Source organism: Pezoporus wallicus, unplaced genomic scaffold (assembly GCF_028554395.1).
Source record: "Pezoporus wallicus isolate ANWC-B61680 ecotype Strahan unplaced genomic scaffold, APGP_CSIRO_Pwel_v1 contig_6996, whole genome shotgun sequence".
Lineage (NCBI taxonomy): Eukaryota > Metazoa > Chordata > Aves > Psittaciformes > Psittacidae > Pezoporus > Pezoporus wallicus.
The window spans coordinates 2,324,567-2,344,526 of NW_026637899.1; the positions used below are offsets into that span (position 1 = coordinate 2,324,567).

General features: G+C 40.4%; 1 protein-coding gene across 23 annotated transcripts in view; it reads left to right on the top strand.

The window, feature by feature from the left end:
• Nucleotides 1-19,960, top strand: part of CELF4 (CUGBP Elav-like family member 4) — a 748,158-nt gene that overhangs the window by 218,383 nt on the left and 509,815 nt on the right. The gene's annotated exons all lie outside the window — the stretch shown is intronic.

The window sequence follows — 19,960 nt, forward strand, 5'->3', positions numbered from 1 at the left end:
AAAAACACTGGAGGGGAGGGTGGAGAGTCAGGCCTTGTGTTCCTAATGCATCTCTGTTTAACACAGAGTGAGCAATTAAAGTGTTGGAGTCAGCTGGTAGTGCTGCTTGCAGCGGTTCCTGGTCACTGGCGAGTTGGTGAATTACTAATAGCCAGCTCAGTGTGCTGTTTATCGTGCACAAGGCTCCGTCCATTGCAAAGTGGGGGGCCTCAGAGGGCCAGAGAACAAACCCAGCTCCCCATACCAAAGATCTGCATAACAATCAAACAGATATATGGAAATGCCAAAATTGTACATGCAGGTGCGATGGTTGGGAGCAGGCCTGGGGAGCAGAGGAAGATGTACAGAGCAGCCACCCTCTTTTCCCCACTGATACTTTGCAGACCTTGCTTGGTGAATTTTAAAACAGCAGCTTCTTCAGGGAAGGAGACGTGAGGGGATTATTTTTCCCCATTTTCATCTCGTTTTTGGTTTCTCTTGAGGAAAGTGAAAAGGGTTTGTCTTGATATTCACTGTCCAGGTGTTCCCAGTGTTTTTTTCCCATGGCACATCCCAGTGTGTGAGGTGACTTTATATACCTCCCTGTCAGTATAATGCAGGGCATCTCTTTGGTGGCTAGGGCTAAATAAAGAATAATGAATCCAGACTTTTCTTGCCTAGCTACCCAAAAAAAGATGGTGGACAAAATACCTCTGTTTGCAGATGCAAAGTTTTATGCTTGGAGTGTTCTGTTACTGACTTAAATTCTGCTATCAGGGATTCAAAATAACCAAAATCATTCATTTTAGCTCGAAGCACAACACCTAGGACCCATAGCTTGTGGACATTAGACATGTAAGATCACAACATTTTCTCTGTGCAGGGCTCTTAACATTATTCTTTATCAGATTTTCTTTGTGAGGTTTTGCATCCTTACTCCAACTGAGGTTGAATTAATACCTTTAATCCTTCTCTTTCCAGTCACTGAAAGGCTTACATCTTCCCCAGTCTGGTCAGATCTCATTGGAAATACTTGTCAGTCTTTTATGAGATCTGTCTTAACTACAAGTCTTTAAGAAACCACACTGAAGTGAGACAGACATGTCTTCAGTGATCTTGCATGCATTTCATTACACCTCCTATTATGGTAACAATTGCAACTGTCTTTAGGATGAGCATCAATACTGATCCAGGCATCCAGTTAATGTGGTTATTTGGAGGTATTTAATTAGATCTTTGGAGAACTGTTTGTGTGTATCCCGTGTACTCCCAGCCACAACAGGATCCACCAGGTCCAGCCAACTTTCTTGTCCCTCTGAGTTGTGCTTTTAACTACATGTGCAAGGCTTTCATGGTCATGGGGTCAAAGAGCAGGCAATGGCCTGGTTTAGTTTATTAGCATATATGTGGGAGCCCAGAAAAGTAGGTCTGAATAGTTTGTGTTGTCTTTCTAAAGGCAGGAATTCAGATCACAAAGAGGGAGGGTCTCAGCCTCACAGTCAAGAGCATGAAGTCACAGAATGTGGCCCTGGACTTGCACATGAACTGTGTTTCCATCGAGATGTGTAGAGATTGTACAGTTCAAGACAGATTTTCACCATTATTAAACCCCATTTCAAGGAATCTGGGGGAAAAATATTGTCCTGTAACATACCTTGCAAGTGCAGTGGGAAGCTGGACACCTCCCATGGGCAAAGGAGAGGCCCATCAGGTGCTTGAATTTCTGTTCTTGAAGGACACCTCCACAACTCAGCTCTGTTCCCCTATGCAACTCTGTCACTATACAGTCAGATAGAAGCTTGTTTATCCACTGTGTGCCCTTCTCTCCTTCTTTCTGGGGCAAACATATGTGCATTTACATGCTCTGCTTTCCTGCATCCTCCTCACAGCCCCTGCCCTCTCTCACACCCACACACTATAAAAATCTGCCTTGGATCCAGTTAGTAAAAGGTGACTTTTTCCTGCCATCTGGGTGTTTCGGTGGCACAGATTCTTTTGGCCTGCCTACACACACTTGCGGGCGCGTTACGCCCTCCTCTTTCCCCTTCCTCCTTCTCTCCCCGCTCCCACGAGCTGGCAGCAAAAACAAAAGGGAAATCTTCAAAACCACAATGTCAGCTGCCTGTGTCAGTGTGGGTTGAGAGGACGGATCACAGCACACTCATCTCCCAGTAGGCAAAGGGGAGTGTATTTCAATAAATTTACATACTACAGAAGACTGTGTAAGAGACTGCTTTGGGGAGCTTTCTGCCGAGTAGCTTTGGGGACACCGAGCCCTTGACTTGCTCGGGAAGGGTTTGATGCCACCTGCTCTAAAACTCTCATGTTCTCCATATCCTTTTCATTTCAGTACTGATGTCCATTATTTGCTTCACAGTGTGGTTTTGTTTTCTCCCAGTTTGAATGAAAGGCTGTTGGTTAATAGAACTGAAAATGTTGGCTGTGAGCTAACTCGAAGGGAGGAGCAATGCTGTATTTCCTCCTGTACTTACTTTTCTCCTCACCTGTCTGGTTATCACTCATAAATCGTGACCTGCCTTGAGTGGGTCACTGAACTGCTCTGCTTTTTTTTTAATCCCTTCTTTCTCTTCTGATTAAATCCAGTGGAAATATTCTAATTTAGGAAAATACTCTGTGAAAAATAGAAGGTTTTGCTAAAAACAGCATTTAAGTGTTCTTTTCACTTTTCTTGAACATTATATATAATTTTTTCCTGTGAAAAGATAATGTTGAAACACTTTGTGCAACTGACTGTTCAGTACAGATTACATCTTTTTGTTCAGAAGAGAAGTAGGTATTTTCCATAGATATTTCTTCTTCAGTTAAACATTTCTGAATTGTATATTTCAACAACACACCAGTTGTTGCTTTTTTTTTTTTTTTTGGCTTCAAGGGGAGGGGTCGCTATAGAAATAGCAGAATTTCATGTGTTTTTAAAATCCTTGTACTCCTTGTGAAAGGTTTCTTTCACTAGGAACTTAGCTGACCTAAATACCAGCCCAGAGCAGTCCAAAGTGAAGGGTCTGCTTTCCAGATGGCTGCTGCTGTTGTTTATTGGAAGGGTCAGCGTGGTTCCCACTGTTCCAATGTCAGACTACTCTCATAATGAAGACTTTTTTCCTAATATCTAATCTGAATCTATCCTCTTTCACCTTGAAACTATTATTACTTGTTCTGTCACTACATGTTCATGTAGAAAGGCCCTCTTCAGATTTCTTGTAGGCCCCCTTAAAGTATTGCAGGGCACCAATAAGGTCTTCAGGGCTACACAGTCTGCTGAAGTGTAAGTCTCCTCTAGGCATAAGATAGTCCTTCTTGGTGTTGCTATGAGCTCAGGCTGATGACATGGAAAAGCCATCCTGCCATACCTATGAAGCAGATGAAGAGGTATTTTTCACCCAGTGACTGTCTTGGAATTTAGAGCTGGGAGAAGATTAGTTTAAGGAACAGAAGGAGAAAGGAGCTAGTCAATGTTTTATATATGCCCACTGTTGACATGAAAAAAGTGACCCCAAACTCCCTCTTATACATGAGCTTTCTGTGTGACAAGTCAATTAGCCTTCCAATGGCTCTGCTCCATCTATACAATGAGGATATAGCACATACAGCGCAGAGGTAAGCAAAAGTGCACAAATGCTAGTGAGATGTGCTGTGGGAAAGAGGATGGATGTGTTGCTAAGAGTAGGTGAAACAGGTGCGTATGACAAAGAATCACATAAAATCCACCTCCAAACAGAAGTAGTGACTTGCTGCCTTTGCATTTTCATGGCTGTGGAAGTGCATCATGCGCCCAATCCATGGGAGGTTAAGGCCTGGAGCAGGAGGCTCTGAACTGGGTCATTTTGGCACTTCCTAACAGAGGAACGTACATTTAATGCAGAGAGGGAATGGTTGAGAAGCCGTGTTCAGAGAGAAATGTTGTAATCTATTATGGGGCTTGGGCCACCATTGATCAATATGGCAAAGTCAATAATAGCTTTTGATTTCAGCATATTAGGCTGACTGTCAGATTCATGTTTATTGGAAGTTTTTACAAATAAGTCAGGCATATGACTTGAAAAAAGGAGAATATGAGTCAAAACTCCAGGTGGAAGACAGAGTTGTTTTTCCCTTGGGGTTGTGTTTAAAGAACTATGCAGCTTTTTAAGGAGAGAAAAACCTTTCCATAAGCATGAAAGTATGAAATGCAAATAAAATCCATTAAAGTTGTTTTTTCAGTTAAGGAGGATGAGGATTATCTGAGGGTTAAACTTATAATGACCAATGCATCATAATATAATTATTTTTTTTCCCCTGAAACATCCATCTCTATAAATCAGCTGATTCCATTAGTGTCTCAAACTCTACTTGAAAAACAGGAGATACAAAACCAAAATACTTTAGGCATTCCACATGACATCAAAGAAATATAACTTTGACATGAATTTATTTTGAATTTCCAGAAAACATGAGGATTCTTATATAAATAATAACCCAATTAAAACAATAAACTATGTTTTAAATGAATAAATTCAGAATCCATTTTAGATCTGCCATGTAAGGTCCTGTCTTTTAGTTTTAACACAGTGAAGTTAAGATATTTGGACTTAAAAAATATATTGATAAAATGCTATATATATAATTATTTCAGTTATTACAGATATTATACTGACAAGGAAAGGGGAAGTACCAAGATAAAAATACAGACCTACCTTAATTTAATCTCCTCTATCTTTTTTAATCAAGCATGTCCCAAAATACTTCCTGATAGTTAAGCAACACGAGTACAGTGCTAGTGAATTAAAGAGAAAGGGAATGAAAAGGTATAAGGAAAGGAATGAGCTACAATAGAAACTAATTGGGGTAGACAAGAAAAAAGGAAGCTTTTGCCTAATGTCAGGAAATACAGAATATAGAAACAAAGTCTGAACATAGCAGTGGCAAGATTGTTTTGGAAACACACACAAAAAAAGGTCTGTCCTGTGTGAAATTAGAGTGATAAGAGCAAATGGAAGCAAGAGAGATTTGTATGAATGGTGGGGAAATCCACAGAGCAGCATTTTGACTTTTAGTTCTTATTTTTTAACAATAATAAATGAAGTTCAGCAGAATGAAATCCCTCTATTAAAAGAGAAAAGCTCTTTAACAAAGAAAGAGGTGAGCATGCCTGTTGGAGAACTGGTGAGGCTGTGCATCAGAATTCAGCCTCAAAGGAATACTTAAGAAGAGTTAGTTGTGTCCTTATCTGAGTCTCCTCTGAGATGATAGTGCAACCGACACATTTTAAAATTTGATGGATTTCTGTGGGTCTTATCTTCTTTGCTCTGGTCATGCTTTGCCCTTCTGCTTTCCTTTGATCACTGCTTAGGATCAGTTTTGTGTAACACTACTAGGGCAGGGCACATTGTCTGCCTTGCTAGTTGATGGCCCAGGTAGAGTGGTACAAGGACAATTACATGGACAAGAGTTTGTCTAGCATCAAGAGATGCTGGATGAACAGGTTTATCATAATTTATGAACTTTCAGAAAGCTTTGAAATCTTCCTGCTCCAGTAGTGTATCCAGACTTTCAGCATGTAATCTGCTAGGTTCATGCATTTTGGCATCATCAGATGGGCTAAGAGTTTTAGTGACAGCCCAGAGGAAAACAACATGCTCTCTCTATATGCCAAAGGTGGTTTTAGTGAATGACTTAAGCCTGTTTGGAGTAATATTATCAAGCTGTCCACTTTTCATTCATTCAGAGAAGGATTTTCACCAGTACCCATCAACAATGCCTGGTTTTACTCATGGATTTTGTATCGAAAGATACATGCAAACCTTCTGAAAACTTCAGGAACAAAAACCTGTGAAGGTTCTAAACTGCTGACTGCAGACACGAGAGTAAAGCCAGGGGAAAGATTAGTCATTATTTGCCATGTTTTTTATACACTTTCCCCAAACATCTGTTATAGGTCACTGCCAGAAACAGGTTATTTTGTTACAGAATTTTAGTGTGACCCAGGATGACAGATTTTACTTTCTGACTAAGAGCATTAATCCAACATCACCCACACAACTCTTACAAATCCTCTTACCTGGTCTTCAGCTCTTACTTACCAGAGCCCCAAGAATGGGGACACTACAAAGAAAAGTCTTCTTTCAGTTGCAGTAGGTATCTTCAAATTCATCCCAGTCTATCAGTATATCATTCATTCTCTTTTAAGCCCAGCCTTACATGTTGCCATTCCCTTTCTCTGATCCAGAGAATTTTACTGAAAGCATAGCTGGTTGAAACCTAGAGTGAGGAACAAGAGAGTTGTTATGCTATCTATAAAGAAGTACAGAAAGGCTTGCACAGCATCACAGCACAAAGTGTGTCAATTCCCATGTTGTTATCATTGCATTATTCAACAGAGGATAATTCTTTTCCTTAAGAAAATAAACAAACAAACAAACAAACAAAAACACATGAAAACACCCCAAAACCCAGAGAAATGTATTATTTTTCAGCATGCCAAAAACATGTACTGAAGACAGGAAAGAGAATACATTCATAATCTTGCAATGCTTGTAAGGGTACAACATGTATTTTCATATTTCGTAAGAGTTAAGTTTGCATCCAAGGCTTATTGCTGAATCTCTGTCAGGACGTTTTGAATCATGTGTCTTGTGGCCATAAAGCTGTGTTCTGTAAAATAGCTGAGGCAAAGTGGGTTAGTGCATTTTTGTCTCTTGTGACACAAATTTATTCTCTACATTTGATGTACATGCATGAATTTGGAGCCATATCCTTCCTGTGTTAGTCTTTCAAAACGATTAACAGGAATAGCTTAGATTAAACACACTGTATTGTACAACATCTGGACTTCTTTTGTTTATTTTATGTTAGTTGCAATTCTTGTCTATCTAGAATTTTAGTAGAAAGAAGGATTATGAAGTTTTTGATGGTTTTCTTCAGGATATTGTTGAGTTCAATTGGTATATATTCATATGCTCTTTCACCTTTTCTCTGAGTTCTATAACAGTCTACATGTAGAATGGCTTTTTTAGAGCATCTTTCATGTGTTTAGCATGACTGAGTCTCTGTTTAAGGTCCCTGACTACTAGCCTACAGGCAAGAATGGGAGACAGAGAGTGAGAGAGAGTGAACACGTCCTTTGTGGTAACTAACTCTCTATATAATGAGCCCCTTGCAAATTCTCCTTGCATACTTACCGACACCCCTGCAGTTACTTAAATGGGTGTTACTGGTCACTGGGTCCCAAGGTCATCCAACAGAATGGGGTTGTTAAAAATAGGAATGAGGGTTCAAGGCAGAGGGTCAAGAGAGATTAATTGAAAAATCTTCTGCAGGCCTGACATCATCCGTGGAATGGCAGTGCCCAGACACCTCCAGCTGCCGTTGGGTTCCTTGCGAATGTAAATGAATGGCTTCCTTTGTGGCAGTGGGGTGGTTTCCTGGCTGGGTTGTTGATTTTCTTTATGCTCCTTTCCTTTTGTCATTTTTTTTTTTTAATCTTTTCCAGTTCATCTTCTTAAGAAATCTTTCTCTGAGTATCTGCTAGTCTTCCTTTCTGCCTTTGTCCCTGGTTGTAACCTTTGAACTTGTTGGACAGTTTCAATTAAATGTGAAGTTTTGAATCAGCTTTGTGAAAACAGCCTCCTGAGTAGAGGAAATGTTTTTTTTTTTACTACCCCACTTTTTGAAAGGGATGCCTTAGTAGATCATAGAGAATGCCCACCGTCATTCACACTTTAAAAAAGATTTCACAAGAAGTCAAAGTTCATTGCTTCCTTTGCCAACAGAATTACTCACATTTAGAGGTGTGTGGGTGTTGCTTTTCTTTATCCTACGGAAGAAATTCAAAGATGTTGCCTAAAAGGGTCTGTAAATCTAGTCCTTGTTTCATCAGCACTTATCTTACTCCTATTGTAACCCTCTGAGCTCTAGCAGATCGTGGCAAAACCTGGGCTTTCCGGGGAGTCTTCATAGGTCAGCAAATATCCCACAGCTGAGGACCAGCCACAAGCCCAGTCGTGGCTTATCTCAATGCTTTGAAGAGGGTATCTTCTGCGGGGGGTCATAACTTAGGATTCATCAATAACTGTTTATAATGAATACACATCTGACCTAATTGCCCAGACTCTATACACAGTCAGTGGAGAGAAACAGGCAATTCCAGAGAGTGATTCACCTGACATCTACATTTGAATTAAATGGATCGTGCTCTAAAATTGACTATTTCTTGTGGGTTGTGAAGGTGACCTAGATGACTATCTCAGATGTAAATGTCAATACTGTAGATGACCAAATCTGTAGTGATGAATCTGCTCCCAGTGTTCTGATGAAGATATGCCAGTACTGAGTTGTTTCTGGCTGTTCATGCTTTAAAGTCTGAGATCACAGACTTATATGTCTGGAGAATACCCCTTTCCAAAGTTGTTTTTGTCTGAAGAAACAAGCAAAAGAATACGCCTGTTCAGTGAATGTGGCTTAAGTTACATGCCTTGCCCAGTATGACTGTGAAATTTTGGTATTTATTACCATGGTCAAAAGACTGAAGTGTCCTGAATCTTATTCGAGTACTTATCCATAAAATAAGCTGTTTTCTACAGTTCAGAACATGGTTTTTTTAGGAGTTTGAAGTCAAGATCATTTAAATTTGAGGTTACTCACAGAGCTGGACAGATTTTAGACCATGACGGCTTTAAAAGGTGGTGAATTTATTCTCTCCTCTAGTCAGAGGAGAGCTTTACTAGGGCAGAAGTCACACTGCAAATGACAAGTTCCCATCTAATTAGGGTATGGCACTGAATCTGCCAGTCTCAACTTTCATTAGTCGTCTCCTCCTGCTCCGATCTGCTATGGAGAACAACTTCTCTCTCTCTTTTCCTTTCTTCTTTAAAGGAAAAAAATATTATTAGGCTTTAAGGGCCTAAAACTGTTGCTGCCTGCAAAACTCTAAAAATAATATAAATCAGTGTCGAGGGACCACTTGTATTTTGGCTGCATGAGGAAGTTTAGCAGCAAAAGAAAAAGGGTAAAACTCATCTCAAAAAGTAGGATGCTGTGTCTGCAGCCTCTCAGCAAGTTCAGAAGCATTAGAACCTTCATTTTTTATTTTCTTTCCTTTGGCTTTTTCTCTCTAGTAAATTATTCTGCTTTAACACATCTCTCATTCACACTTTTCACCAGGCTTAAAATATAACAAACAGGACCACCTCATTCTGACTGTTCCTCTAGAAACAGGTATGAGGCATGGACAGTGGGATTGAGTGCGCCCTCAGCAAGTTTGCCGATGACACCAAGCTGTGGGGTTCAGTTGATACCCTGGAGGGAAGGAATGCCATCCAGAGGGACCTCGACACACTTGTGAGGTGGGCTGATGCCAACCTCATGAAGTTTAACCAGACCTAATGCAGGGTCCTACACCTGAGTCAGGACAATCCCAGGCACAGCTACAGGTTGAGCAGATAATTGATTCAGAGCAGTCCTGCAGAGAAGGACGTGGGGGTGTTGGCGGATGAGAAAATGAACATGAGCCGGCTTCAGTGTGCACTCGCAGCCCAGAAAGCCAACCGTATCCTGGGCTGCATCAAAAGGAGCGTGACCAGCAGGTCGAAGGAGGTGATCCTGCCCCTCTACTCTGCTCTTGTGAGACCTCACCTGGAGTATTGTGTGCAGTTCTGGTGTCCTCAACATAAGAAGTACATGGAGCTGTTGGAACAAGTCCAGAGGAGGCCATGAGGATGATCAGAGGGCTAGAGGACCTCCTGTATAAAGACAGGCTGAGAAAGTTGGGGCTGTTCAGCCTGGAGAAGAGAAGGCTGTGTGGAGACCTCATAGCAGCCTCCCAGTACCTGAAGGGGGCCTGCTGGGATGCTGGGGAGGGACTATTCATGAGGGACTGTGACGATAGGACAAGAGGTAATGGGTTTAAACTTACACAGGGGAAGTTCAGGTTAGGTATAAGGAAAAGGTTCTTTACTGTGAGGGTGGTGAGGCACTGGAACGGGTTGCCCAGGGAGGTTGTGAATGCTCCATCCCTGGCGGTGTTCAAGGCCAGGTTGGACAGAGCCTTGGGTGACATGGTCTAGTGTGAGGCGTTCCAACCCCCACAGCAGGGGGTTGGAAGTGGATGATCTTAAGGTCCTTTCCAACCCAAATAATTCTATGATTCTATGATTTTATGAACAGAAATGCAGGATTTTAACTCTTTGAACTTAATTTCCATACTCACAGTTTACAGTCGTAGGTACAAATGGCAGTGGTACACTAGCCAGCTACAACTGTAGGAGGGATAAGTTGCTATCAGCACACAAAGTGGAACACAAGAGAGGCATGTTAAGGAGTGGTGCAGAGGCAGAAGGAAGTCAGCCAGCATTACCAGGACATGAAGAGTTAAACAGAGGTCAACTTATTTCAGACTTGACCTCTTAAGCCTTCTGCATTTTATACATAGCTGATGTGACCATTGAAATTCACCTGGAAGAGCTGAAAGGCTCTTCCAGGCATCTTCTTTACAGAATCATTTGTAAACACATTTTAAAATTTCATGCTGTTAATGATTCCCTTGATGAACTGCTTGCTGAGGCAGCAGAGGATATTTAATGAATTAGAAATATCCCTCTGTCCAACTCCATCCTCATCCTCAGGTGAAACTACTGTCATTTAGGATCAAATCTGGCCTATGATCAGGATCTAATAAGGCCAACAGTTAAACCATGTTCTCCACTGCTGCCATACCAATTTTCAGGCATCAAAGGACTTAATTTGTTTAGCTTGTACACATCCATCTAGCCATTAAACACAAAAGGTGTTCTCTCACATGCAAGCTGGAGATGCAGGAACAGTGATACTGAAAAGCTAAACAATCCTTGAAGGTAAGATAGCGAAAAAAATGGAAGGAGCAAGAAAAATACTCAGGTTGTCCCAGACTCCCTGCCCCATGTCTTACCTACCAGACAGATTTATTTACTTGATTTAGACAGGGAAGCCAGTCACAGTCTTCTTAAGGTTGACTTAAGCACACTTCCTGAATATCTTTCCTCATGGCTTCTTGAACATCCCCCCGTTGTCCTTTTTTTATTCAAATGCCCAGACCGTAAATCTGTTTAAGTAACACAATAATGACCAACAGAATGGTTATGATGTCACTAAAATGAGCTATATATAACCAACCTAGTGTATTAGTGGGAGCAGACAAGACAAGGAGATGGGAGAAAAGAGAGGGAGGAAAAGTGCTTGGAGTTAAATGCAGATGTTTATTAGCTACCTGCTCAGAGGCACTACTGGAAAGATAGCTGATCTGTTAGCTACCAATTCTGCTGTCTCTTCACCTGCTGTTGCTGATGTATTAGAAGTTTAATTTTGATAGCAGAAGTATTTCCTCCCCCCTCCCCTTGGTTTACACTAGAGACTTACACTGTCTGATCTGTTTCACTGACATAGCACAATGGAGATGATGCTAAGAGATATTAAAGTCAGGTATTATCAATTCTGTAACGTAATACTATTTCCATCTCATCCTCAATAGACTGTCTGCGTAGTGACATGCTGCCAAGGTGAAATGAATGAATGAACCTGGAGAGGTTCATCGCACACTGAGCACAGGAAATGAAACAAATAGAAGGGAGAGAGATCCAATGTGAATTAGGAACAGGGACATGGGGTTTGAAAGGGTTGGCTTCTCTCTTCTGCTGCAGACTTGATATAGGGATGGTATGGGTCTGGGTTTGTGTCTGCAGGACACAGGTCAGGCATTGAAATTTTTCTTGTATGATGGAAGTGGTCCTGTTATGTGGATGAATTAATGAGATACATAAATAGCCCTGCTTCTGCTGTAAGCTGTCACTTGAAAGATCCTAATTTGGTTCAAAGGAAACAAAACCAAACCCTCAACACAAATCTCCAAGTACTTCAGAACTGTACCAAATCACTAACATTTAAAAGATAGGATATCATTGGAAGTACTAAATTGATATCTGGGAGATTAAGGCAGTTTTATGACAGCTCTTCTTCATTCCTTGAACAACTCACATAACTCATCTTTCACTTCCCCCCCCCCCCCCTCATTTCCCTATCTGCCAGTTAGGGTAAATCCCAGCTTCTTCACTGGTGAAGCTGTGAAACTTCTTAATGTTTGCAGACACATCCAAGCACAGGGGACTACTTCCTTATATACATGGGCAGGGTCTGCCTGCGTGGTGGGATCACATCCCCAGAGAGGTGCTGGCTAACTAGCTCAGCTGAGGAGTAGTCATGATGATTTTGTTATCTCAATCTGCTCACTGGACAAATCATATCACACTGCCATGGATATCCCTAAGCAGCTCTGACTTAATCTAAAATTATACATCTGGCTTCAAGGGGAAGGAAGACTATGTGATTGCAGTCTGTGTCTGTCCTTCAACTTTTGAACTGCGAGCTGATTTCAGATAAATTTAGCAGTGAGAGTAAGAAGGCTTAAATATGTTCTGTTCTAACATGAATTTTGGAAACAGGTAGAATGGTGGTGGAAAGGCACTATCAGTTTTTTTATTGAAGGAGCAGCTAATTGATCTCATCCTTTATTAGACATCAGAGAATCCAGTCACAAGCAAGCCATTGGCAAACAGGCCTTATTAATTTCACAAAGTCTGAAATTACTTGTCTTTGTTTAGGAACCAGATTAAAATATAGAGGAAGGAGCTTCCAGCTCTGTTTGTCATACCAGTAAACTGAAGTACACTACAGAAAGTTAACAGCATTAACAGTCAACCTTTTGCTAATGACCAGCACTGTAGACAATTGATTTTATGGGTCTCTAGGCAGCACCTCAAGACTGGTTTTGCATATGTGCTTGATTATGCACTGTGATGGATTTAAGCTGAAAACTCTCACTTCAAAGCATTTCAAGCCTTTCCTCTGCCTGCCCCCATCTTCATCACTCCAGGTACAACTCCCACAGCCCATTAGTGAGAGCTGTCCCTAGTTCAGATTGCTGCAGTCAGCCAAGATCAATGCAAGACAGTCCCATTTCCCTCTTGTTTTTGCAGTCCAGTCTGTGCACCTGCTGTCCTTAGTTGGAAAAACTTATCTATCTGCAGACCGTAGACTTGCTGCTTCAATAGAAACCTGGCAGGAGTAACACATTAAGGATGCATCTAGTGGAACCAGCACCCAGAGAGGTGACAATTGGTGCTTCATCCATTGCCTACAGGTCTTGAACTCCATCAGCCAGGCAGGAAGACCAGCAGAGAAAGAACCCACTTACCTGATTAAATCTCCATGAGCTGCTCTACAAGCTTCAGACAAGAAAGTCTTGCTCTTGTAACCCACCAAAACCACAGTAAACAGCAGTGTTCAACTCCACACACACACACTTTGCATCCTGGGTTCCATTGAGATAATTCAGATTCACATTTTCATTTTGTCACAGATGTAGAATATTCAGCAGTGAATATCTCAGATTGCTCCCCGGCTGCCATGAGAAACTGGTCTCTACTTCATTTTCAGCTGACTGTTTGCAATAGAGCAGAGAACAAAGCAAAGCTGCCTGTGTCGTATAGCATGAGTATGATGGTCCTGTGTTGCAAACATCTGAGCTTGTTAGAGGAGCAGTAAGACATAAAAGTTTTCTTTGTCTTATAGTGACCTCCCAGAATTGCTTTCAAATTAAGTGTGTTCAGAAAGTACAATGAGACTGTTTTTAAACAGAAGTCTGCAGATAGCTAGAAGATCCATTGCCAATTCCACATAGGTGTTTATTCCTGTCTTGGTCAGCTAACCCTCTATTCCTACAACAGTTCAGGGTTGTTTCATAGAGCCTAATTTTGACTGCAAAGAAAGGGTTTTACCCAGTGACAGATTTTTTGAGGATTCAAGATGTTCTAACTATTATTTAGAATAATTGCATGATCACTCATATTTACTAGTCACAGGGTAGGGGAAGAAGGGGGGGAGATAAACCCACTCACCTGAGAGATATTGAATGTAGCCCAGTGTCTTACTGCTTTTGTCTAGGTGACAGGAAATCCCTTTACCTGCTGTTTTCTTCCTTTGGTGAAGAAGAATTTGAATCTGTGCCTTCAGTCTTCCTAAATGAGTCCCCCAATGACAGAGCTTTCATGCCTTCACCCCCTTTTCTTACAAATGTTTTATTATTTACACAAGATGAAACTCTTCCAACTGTAAGGACTGACAGGTTATGGTACATAGAATGTTAAAGCCTCAGGCGAAAGTTTCTGTTTTCTCTGCTATAGAGGCTTGAACCCAGAGATCTCATTTGAGTACCTTAACAGGCTGTCTATTCAAGGTTTCTCTGACTGCCATCCATTTATTCTGGAATGAATAAAACCAAACTAGACATCAGCCACCAAATACAAAAATCCCAGGGGATTATAAACAAAGCAATACCTGACTGATTTTAGACACTTGTGTTTTTCTTCTCCACACTATTGAGGGGGGTGGAAGGAAGAGCTGTTTGCTTTTTAATCAATCCTATTGACCATGACAGAAAATTAAAACTGCTGCTGAATTCTGTAGCAAAGACATTGAAATACACGCACCTATCTTGTCTTATAGAATATGCACTGATTTTAATAATTTATATCTCTAGAATTGTTTTTTATTTGTGTTAAACTCTTAAAACTCAAAAAGGACTTTTTCTTAAATTGAATGGCTGAAACTCTGTTAAATTTTATAGAACTTTTCCAGAAGGTTAAAGGACAGATTTCAGGGGTTTAAACCTTTCAAGTCTATGGAGACTTGCCCATGGGAGCTATTTTTGTGCTACTAGAGCTTGTCCTAGAATAAGAAGGACTAGAATAAGACTCTGTGACTTCAGTCATTTTCGTTGCCTGCTGCATTATTGATAGTGAGGAAGAAGTGGGGTGTTAAATAAGGATGTATCAGTTGGTCCTAGTCTCTTACAGCCTTTCTGTCTAGGACTTCAAGCATCACTCACATACTTTTGAAGGGTTTCAGAGCTCTTTTCAAGAACATCCTACAACTGGTTAATTAAAAAAAAACCGAACAACCAAACCACCAAACCTATCACTATTCTGCACTTTCAGTAGACTTCTGGAGTCATGGTACTTCTAAAAGTCATTGGCTAAATTAAATTACATCTAAATTTTCAGAGGAAGCAAAAACATATTTTCATGCTGACAAAACCACTTACAACTGGTGATCTTTTGGTGTTCAGAGAAGTACCTCTTTCTCCAGAGCAAGAACTTTTCTAGGGCTTGGGAACCTCAGAGAAGGGAGTGATTGCAAATACCTTGTCTATGCTGTACAGAAGCATTTCACAGGACTTGAAGAATTCTGATTCAGTGCAACTGCGAAAGAAAACATCAACAGAGAAACAAATATCAATTCAAACAAAATCAAACAACAAACAAAAGCCACCCAGAAGCCCCTAGAAAATCTCCTCTCCAAAAGGACTTTGTTAACAAGGTGAGTTGGATGTTGGTAGGCTGGATGTAGGTAGCTTGAAGAAGATTCTGCTGCCAGTTGTTGATCATATGATGAAGCTGATGGGAATATTGGCTGAGCTTCTGCCCTGATTGTGTTCATTAGCATTCACACCATTCACTGGCCACCCCCTTGCACCAAAGACATTTTCTGAGCTTGCTAATTTTCATGAAAGCAAGTGGGGTCACTTTCCACCTTTTTTCCTCATCTCGACAAGGCTCATCCCCTAGAGAGCTGAGAAGAAAGGCTCTTTCTTGTTGTCATCTGTGCAATTATCAGCTTTGAACACGATGGCAATTTGTTGTTGTTGTTGATTTCCTTTGTTATGCAAATGCACCAGCTCATTCTGTGAGTACTTTTTTTTTTCCCACACACAGCATAAAAAGGAATATTACACATTTAATTTCATGTTATCATTTGTTTCCCTTTGAGATTTCCTCCAGACATTTTTGGTGGTCTTCAGGCAAGTGGGAACTAAGCAGTGGCATTTTGAATTCTGACTTTGTCACTTCTATTTACTTTTTATCATAAAGGGTTATTGTCAATAGGTCTTATGTGGCTCCTATAAAACCCATTTAAGAATTTAAATCTCCAGTAAAACACAGAATTTATGCTTCCTTTTATGATTTATGAGTAGAAACCTAAATTCTGCTTTAATCAGTTTATGTGCTTCACGAGCCTTAAAGTTGTTAGTACACAACTAAATAGAATAAAAGCAGGAGGATGTAGACAGATGCCTGAGACAAGAAGTTCAGAATAGAATTCAAATGAGGACTTCTCCACTGCTTTAAGATACTGTATGCCTCTAGCTCTTATTATAGTCCAACTCCTGTATGCATTCTATATTTCAACCTTTAGGAAGAAAAGCAGTATCTGAAATCAAAAAAGAAAGAATCTTTTTTTTTTTTGACCAGATAACCAAACCTTAACTGGTTCACTCACAAATCCAAATCTCTCAGGTAGTCAAACACTTCTCTGACTGAACTGTTCAAACCTTACCAGTCTGTACAGATGTGTTGTAAACTGGTCAAACACAGACTTGTTTATTATTTTTTTTCTTACCCCTTTCCAGGCAAATTTAATGGTTGTAACATTTTTCTTTTTTTTTTTTTTTTATTAATATCAAAGTGAGAAATAACACTGGGAAGACTTATCTGTAATAATGCATAGTATCAGTGAAAGAGACTGATGAGTATTTAGGTGCTTTCTGGTTTTTTGATTCATTGCATTTCTTTCGTCTGGATTTTGAGAAAGAGTAAGTGGAACAGGATGAAACTCTTACCTCATCTAGCCAATTACTGGTAATTTGTACCTATCAATAACTTCAGATTTGTATCTCTTGATTTACATATTTGGTAGGCTATTTGTTGAATGTCAGTTTAATTTGTCTTCCCTTTGGTCTCACTGGAATAAATCTAAAAGACTTCAGATAAATGAATGGCTCTGGAGTAACACTATCATAGCAAAACTTAGAATGTGAATAAGACATGCATAAAACCACCTATACCTCTAAAGAGCGAAAGTATTAACCCACATTTTTCCCACAACCTGATGTCTTTTGCTCTGATGCTATCATCATTGCAAGCAGAGGCAATCTCAGAGATTGTACGTCAAAAATGGGACCCAGAAGTTATCTATTTATTACAGAATACTTTTTGCTGGCAAACTGAGTTGCAGATGATTTTACGCCTGGTGAGTTTTAAAGGAGTTCTCACAGATCATTATTGAGGTTCTGAGGAATGAATATGAGAAAGGGTGTACCAGAACGTGGCCAGTTTAAAAATATCTTTTATTATAAGTATTAGTACTGTCTATTGATGAGAATTGTAGTGTGTATAGCAAGCTTTATCCTCACTAGATTTAGCAACATGCTATGCTGGAGTTGAAATAGGTTTTTTCGTGCAACTATGATGTATTCAGTTGACATACATAATAGTCTGGTATGTCTCCTGAGCTTAAAAACGTAGAGTAGAATCATGTAGCAAGCTAGTCCCCTAAGTTCCTTTCAAAGGCTGCACTTCAGGTCCTTATGAGAAACTATTCAAAAACTGCATATGGAACTACAATGTGGGCAGTCAGGTACCCCTGTACTATTTACTGCTAATTGTACCTTCCTGTTTGTGCTTTATTCTTGGGAGTGATGAACAAATTCTATAGGAAAACAAGTCTATTTTTTTCACTCCCACCCTTTAATGCCTTTTTTAAAGTGTTTTGGGGGGACTTTTTCACTGTCTTCTTGAGAAGAGATGATAGAATTCAGAGGTTTACCTATATCTTTCCATAAAGAACTACCAGTGCTGTGAATGTGGACAACAGGGGACTTTCGAGGTATTCTCATTCCTGGTGCATGAATCAGGTTAAAAGCTTGTACTTCTGGGGAGATGAAAGCAAAGGAGAACAGCGGCCAGCCTAAATCCTTGAGGGGAGCTCATAATGAAGTTGTCTCATCAGAAGAGGGTAATGGGGAGCACACCTACAGTTTGACTAGCACAAGCTCAGAGCAGTCCTTGTTGTCAGTGGATTACAAGACTGCAGCTGTGGATAGACTTCCACCTGAGGGACAGGTATCCTGGGCCACTCAACCTTTCATTAGCAGTAACAGATGGCAGAGTCTGTAGCCTTTCTGGATTTAAAAGGGAATTAGTGTTACTACATACAGCCAAATGGGCTGAATGTGTAATTCTGTTGTCTGCTGAAAATCTTTCACTGGGATCATGCCAAGGATGACTTTCACCAAAGTACAAAGCTTAAATAGACACTAACTTACTGTGTCCACTGCTCTGTAGACCTAAGCCAGGCCTATCTCATACCTGCAGTGGAACAAGGATGGGCTCACTATTTCCAGGAAAAATCCATGAAGGATTTTTCCGATTCCTTATTCCCAATCATGTGCTGGTAACCAAAAATAGTTGTGACTTCAACCCTATTTTTAAGATGAAGATTTTTCTAACAGCATAATCAGGACTTCCCTGGTGAATCCTTGCTTTGTATCCATATATTCGCTCTTACAATTATGAGTGCTATGATAAAATGTCTTCACAAAGGACAAGCTATTTCCACAGTACCAGTCAGTATCATTGAGACTTCAGTGCCCTTGCTGACTAGGTTTATAAAGATGACAGCTACAGGTCATCCTAAACTCTTGGATCAGAAGAAGCAGCTGCTTCTGAGAAGGGCCATTTTTTTTCTTGTATTATGTTCAGAGTGATAAACAAAGCCTCTTTTGAAATATTCATGCCACTGGCCCACCTGGGGTATAAAAGATCGAGAAGATAAATAATGAGCTAATGTTTCACAAAATATATCCTCAGCCAGAAGCCAGTATGGATCCTAATGACTTCTTAAAAGTCTCAGAAAAATAATCCCCTTAAACTTCCTTCAGCCATGGATAACAAGATGTTTGCAGGAACACAGGATTTGACTCAGTGTCCCAGGAGATAGTCACTAGACCTTTGACCCTGGAGATAATCAGATTGTAATGAGATATACCCATGAAATATTTTCCAGATAGATCTTAGTTCTAACACAACTTTGAGCTGGCCAAGTGCAAGTCACCTCTAGGCTGAGTCATTTACTCAGTCTAGTTGTGTTGGTATGATACCAAGTTTGGCCTGTATTCCCTAATTTTCCATATAGCTGTTTAGCTTGTAGAATCATAGAATCAACTAAGTTGGAAAAACCCTTTAAGATCACCAAGTCCAATCATTACCCCAGCACTGCCAAGGCTGCCACTAAACCATATCACTGAAGGCCTCATCTACATGGTTTTGAACACTTCCAGGATGGTGATTCCACCACTGCCCTGGGCAGCCTGTTCTTGTCCACCCTTTCAGAAATTTTTCCTAATATCCAGTCTAAACCTCTCCTGGAACTGCTTGAGGACATTCCTCTTATTCTATCACTTGTTCCTTCGGAGAAGAGATTGACCTCACCTTACTATAACCTCCTTTCAGGTAGTTGTAGAGAGCGATAATGTCCCCTCTGAGCCTTCTCTTCTTCAGACTATCAACCATTGCTACATGGCTTTGATTCAGAACTGGCACATAGATCCTGCCTTAGAATATAGGCATGGAAATCATGTCTGCCACCAAAGTAGCACATAGGTATAAGAAAATAAGAAATGCCCATTGAGGCAAACTAATTGTTCATCTGTCTCATTGTTCAGTTTGCAGCAGAAGCAGTAAAAGATGCTATTGAGGGAAAGCGTGCAAAAACAGCCTCTCTCTGCAGACTATTCCTTTTGTACTCCCATGCTTCATCCTATTGGTCTTCATTTTACAGGCAGACTATCTATGAACGTCTTCGTCCCTTTATAAACCAGCTGATATTGTCCTTCCACACAATCTCCCATGGTAGCAAGTTCCACAGGTTCATCCCTTACTGCATGAAGAAGCTTTTTCTTTTGTATGTTTAAAACCAACCTACTGCTACTTTCATTGTTCCCTTACTTTTATTACAAGCATTGAACAACATTTCCACATTCAGCTCATCCAATGCTTTCACTTTTTGTAAATCTCAGTGATATCTTGCCTCAGATTGGTGAATTGTTCCAGTCTTTCAATTT